This window comes from Amphimedon queenslandica, unplaced genomic scaffold, assembly GCF_000090795.2.
Source record: "Amphimedon queenslandica unplaced genomic scaffold, v1.1 AMPQUscaffold_11873, whole genome shotgun sequence".
NCBI lineage: Eukaryota > Metazoa > Porifera > Demospongiae > Haplosclerida > Niphatidae > Amphimedon > Amphimedon queenslandica.
Genome location: NW_003547887.1, coordinates 7,216 through 12,845, shown reverse-complemented (window position 1 = coordinate 12,845; position 5,630 = coordinate 7,216). Strand labels below are relative to the sequence as shown.

The 5,630-nt window shown below is 33.9% G+C and overlaps 2 long non-coding RNA genes across 2 annotated transcripts in view; both read left to right on the top strand.

Moving 5' to 3' along the window:
• Window positions 1-3,836: 3,836 nt before the first annotated feature.
• On the top strand, window positions 3,837-4,522 carry LOC105315066 (uncharacterized). Its single transcript, XR_002188350.1, has 2 exons — window positions 3,837-3,920; window positions 4,492-4,522. It is a non-coding gene; the product is annotated as an uncharacterized LOC105315066 (long non-coding RNA).
• A 558-nt stretch (window positions 4,523-5,080) lies between these two features.
• Window positions 5,081-5,630, top strand: part of LOC105315065 (uncharacterized) — a 6,947-nt gene continuing 6,397 nt past the window's right edge. Inside the window, exon 1 of the long non-coding RNA XR_002188349.1 lies at window positions 5,081-5,162. This is a non-coding gene — a long non-coding RNA (uncharacterized LOC105315065). The remainder of the gene's footprint in view (window positions 5,163-5,630) is intronic.

Genomic DNA, 5,630 nt, shown 5'->3' with positions numbered 1-5,630 from the left:
TTATGCTAAGATTTAAAAGTATTATGCTTGTGACTTACATGTAAGCAAATCAGACATTAGAAAGCAAATGGTCAAGAAATTAAGAAATTATTGACTAATGATTATAGTACGATTTTACTTGTTTGTTAAACTTTGTATACAATGAAAAATGAAAAAGTTTGTGTTGCTAAACTTTTGTTTTGATAAATCAATTTTTGTAATATACCGTATTTTACCGATTAAACGCCCAGACGTTTATTTCTTAGCAGCAAAAAAATTCGTTGAAAAAAAAATAAAAAAGTGACCCTGAGCGGGAATCGAACCCCCAACTCCAGGAAAGTTAGACCAGGTTCTAACTTTTAAGTACTTTGGAGCTATCTAAACAGTGGAGCATTACTTTTCATACAAATATGCGTATCTATAGCTAGAATATATTAATGACAGGCGTTTATTTGGACCAGGCGTTTATACGGTAAAATACGGTACATGTATATCATTGGCCTCGCCCAGCTTTGCGTAGGCGAGGACTAGGTACTCAGTTTGTCTGTCTGTTATTCATTCATTCTGTGTGCTATATTTTGTCTTTGAGAATGTATATCTTTACAATCACGCACTCTAAATCTGTGAGAACTTTTCTTTTGTTAGGAAAAGTCTTGCTTTAGTGCTTCGAGATGCTTAGAGAGCAGCTCTAGGTAGTACAAGCTTTTTATCTCACGAGAAAATGCCCAGCAATAGCGGTAGTACTCTGGAGGTAAATGAGACTCTTTCCCAGTAGATCAAGACTAGTTATTCATTTAATATGTGTGGGACTCTTTAAATCTTTCTTGTTGGTGAGTTATAGCTGCTCGAATGTGATCCCGAGGGAAGTGTAGTTCACTAGTCTAAGGATCCTAAACTCTCTTAAGTCACTCAATCTATCTGGGCAACAGTATTTGTGCCATTATAACATCATATAACGCTTAGAAGAAGAGAAAAAACTCTGAAGCTTCCTACTCACATGGTCTTACTGCATTATTGATAATTAATTAATGCCACGCCTCCAAGGTGGATGCTGGAGCCTGGGCCCTGGAGCAGCTTGCCACTTCTGCAAGCATGCAAGAGCAAGTGTAACTGCAGCTAGGAAGCTACTAGGAAGCTAGCTGTTATGATAATCCCTTGGCCTCAAGAGCACACTTTCTAAATTTTTGCATAGTATGCTTTTGATAGATAGTGGCCACAAAAGCTGTGGTTTTGAAACCCATAATGTTGTTTTTGAAATGAGAGTGCACTAAGTATAAATATAGTGTATAAATAAATAAGTGATAGATCTTGAGATGCTAATAGGAATTTATCAATACATTTTACCAATTTTTGGAAGGACTCCAGAGTCCCATCATACTTTTCACACTTGCCTAGTCAGGCTGTCACTTTTGATCTACAAGTCTATCATTTCAATATACTGGCTTGGGCTAGCTCTAACACATCATTTTTTGTGTGTACTGGTTATTAATTTAAAGTATATAACTAATGTTGATCCAGCTGTTATGGTTAGTGTATCTTTGATAATAACAACATCAAAAGCTATAGTTTCAAACCCACGATGCTATTTCCAAAAAATTGTGCATAAAAAGACAAATCTTGAAAAGGATGTGGTACATGTAAAGTCTATGCTTAACCCTAATTTTTGGAGGGACTTTTACTGCCATGCAGTACCAGTCCCATCATTCAAATTTTAATTCTAAATGAACAATGTCACGGCAACACCTCTGATCCCTGACATTTATAGGGGCGTGGCCATGCACCTTTGGTGTCTTGTATGTACATGTAGTTTGCTGATTGCACCAGGTGGTCTGAAAATGCAATTTTGCCAGTTGAAACAAAAAATTCAAAAATAAAAGTGACACAAAATTTCACAGTATACATTTTTTTCTTGCACAGGCATACCCACTTGTAGCACCTAATTTTATTACATGTACATGCACAGCAACTTTCAAATTATGAATGAAAAAAGATATGGCACTGCTACAATAACAATTTGCTGTATTAATTTATTTTGTGACTGACTGACTATTTATTATCTTGTTTTTTATAGGAAGGAAATACTGCTCTTATTGAATCAGCAAGAGAAGGAAACTGTGATGTTATAGAATTATTGTTAAATAATGGAGCTCATCGTAATGCTTCAAATTTTGTAAGTATAATTACAATATACCTACATGAAATTCTGATACTTTCTTTGGAAGAATGGAAAATAGCTTAAGTATACACATCTACATGTACGTTATACTGATTTTGACTTTTGATGTAGGGGGTCAGTTTTTTTATGTTTTTGTGTGTGTGTTGTTTATGTCCCACTTCAAATTTAGCATTTTAAGACGCCTTGCTTGAATTAGTGCACAATGGTTTTATTTGAGGCTGAGAGATTTTAATTGTTCACTGTCAACAGCAAGTTTTACAACCTGCATGGTAGAAAAGGCCACAGGTCATTCTGAATTTTCCGTTTGGAGCAACTTTAAAAATAATTTGTAAAGATACAAGTTTGATTGGAATCAGCTGAAACTTTCTACACAATATGAGTACATGTATACAGTATGTATTTTTTTAAATTATAAAAGTGGAAATATCTTTCTAAGCAATATTTTCAAAATTTGACCATTCCTTCATAAAACTGGTCGAAATACCCTATACTATAGTATAGGGTATTTGTGCCAGTTTTTGAGCAACTTTAAGAATAATTGATAGAAATGCATCTTTGATTGTAACTCAAAATTTCTATGCAACACAGCAAGAACATGCATATGTATCAGAATAAATTGGGAAATTTTAGAATTCTCTCATTTTCAATTATGCTGAAATTTGGACAAGACCCTGTACTACATGTATATATAGTACATGGCTCTGATCAGATTTTTGAGCAAATAAAAAATTACAAAAATCTACTTTTAATTGGAATCCATTCAAAATTTCTAAATCAATAGCTCCAGCTTTAGTGTAAAAATGCATGCAAAGTTATGAAGTCATACAATATTAAGGAATTTTTACACCACCCTTGTTATTTTTAGTTATTATCTTTGTATGGGATTAGCAAGAAATAAAAAATGATAGTTGCATTACGGAGTTCTATTCCAAAAAGTTAATTTTTGTCTTATTTCTATAGTCAGGAGAAACTACTCTAGTTGTAGCAGCAAGAGGAGGACATGAAAAGATTGTACAGTTATTAAGTGAAGAAGATGATCCGGATATTACAACTCATGTGAGTATGTGCATGTAATTACATCATGGCAGCTTCATACATGTACATGTAGTAATAAAGAACCATGTATTCATTTGAATGAAAGAGCAATATCGTACTGCTAGAAAATTCTGTGGGGTATTTAATTTCGTGGATTTCGTGGGTAACTTCATAACCACGAAAATTAATACCATGGAAACGCTCACTGCACATGCGCAGCATGTGAAAATTAATGACTTAGTGCAAGTGCACGTCCAAAAACGCAAAATTTAACCACCTCGAAATTAAAGAATTAAAAGCTTTTCACTAAAAAACGGAATTTTATACCCTCGAAATTTACTAGCCATACGGTATATGGTCCTTTATATATACATGTACATGTACATGTACATAATTTTGATCAATAGGCTGTCGATTTCCTTGGCTTCCACTGTTTTTATTACATGTATATCTCAACCGAGTTTTTTTGTTTTAATGTGAATGAGTACTGTAGTTTGTACAATGTACATGTACATCTATGTGTTCAATATATTATGACTTTTGTATCATGTACAAAATGTATACTGCTTACATGCATGTACATGTACATTGTAGTAGTATTTAGTACATGTATGTTCTATTATGCATGTAGAATGATAAATTATATGAAGCTGCTGCAAGGGGTGATTCTACTGGTGTCCATTCTGCACTGTCTCAAGGAGCTAATGTAAACTATCAGAATCCTAAAGAGGTAACTATACACGCTTCTTTGTCCCAACATATTTTTACGACCTGAGGGCTTTGTCCCCAGGTCGTTCCTACAATTGATTTCACCGCCGTGCTATCTATATATATTTATGTATTTGTATGTCCACACTTACATTTCTTCTATACACATTGTATTGGAGAAAGAACAAGCCTTAGCAACCACCTGCCCACGCTCCTTTACGTGAGTGGGTATGGCCACGGCAAGCAAAATAGTGGTTTACACGTGGGACAGAGTTGTGAGCTTTCTAACAAGAGAACATAGAGATACTGTCTAAAGACTTCTCTAGAAGCATTTGAAAGTAAAGAGAAGCTCTATAAGTCTTAATAAGTGTCCAGCTATGCATGCAAGGTGGGGAAATCAATTATAGGAATATTTTTGTTTGTGTGTTGTTACATTGTACATGTACATGTATATCTACGTACTTTTCAGTCGTCTGTATGCTGAAGAACATGTGTATTGTACGCATGTATAATTATACATGTACATGTACATGCACTGCATTATTATTATAGATGCTGTATTATGTACAAATGTTTTCTTGTGTTTCTTATAGGATGGAGCTACTTCTCTTCATGTTGCTGCAAGAGGAGGATATCATGATATTGTAAAAATTTTATTGTCTGCAAGAGCTGTTGTGAACCTCATTAATACAGTGAGTACACTTGATTATACATGTACTTACTTTAATTTTTTGACATAAAGATACCAGATTTAACTTCTCCATTGGCTTGAAATGTAGCCCTGCATGGACCATATTACTTAGTTTTGTATGCTTGGGTGGGAAGGGTTTTAATTTTGTACACCTGCTGTTAAAATATTAAAAATTAATGTTTGTAAAAGTACTAACTATGGTATCACATGTATCTTGTGTAAAGGATCAGTGGAAAATAAGAAATGATAGTACTGTAGCATTACATTTACAACATAATAGTAAATTTTTTAAAAACAAATCCTAAAGATGTTTTTGTGACCAGAAGTGCTTTATAATGCAATGATAAATGCAAGAATGGAGTTCTCGTGTTAATTATACAGGACTTTTAGTCTCAATAAATGTTGCATGTAAACTCTGGTTAAAAGGTGGTACTTGTCACAGAGTTTTATTAAGAAAGTTACTTTCTATTTTTATAGTCAGGAGAAAATGCTCTGGTTGCAGCTACAAACGAAGGACATGATAAGATTGCACAGTTATTAAGTGAAGAAGCTGATCCAAATATTACAATTCATGTGAGTATGTACATGTACAGTGAATGTGTATTATGTACTTTAAAATTTTTGACAATTTACATGTAAATTCAACAGAAATACCTATTAAACTACATGTACTGTACTTTCCTTTCAACAATTATAACTACAAATTTGAAGTGATGAATTTTTTTATATAAACTGGTAATTATTGAAACAACAAAAAACTCTCCACACTTGACTTGACAAGTGATAATTACATAAGATAAACTAAGAGAGCAAAAAAGAGCGAGAGAGAGAGAGAACCATAACAAAGAAGTGAACAGAACAAAAGAACAATAAACTATATACAGTATAATACATGTGGTCAGTCTAGAATGTTCTGTGCATGTTACATAAGTAGGATTCACCCCCAAACAAAATGGCTGCCACGACTTTTGCAGCCTTGCTATACTGGGAAAACGAGCTCCTATGCTTACCAGACTTCTTAGAGGACCTCATCTTGACCAG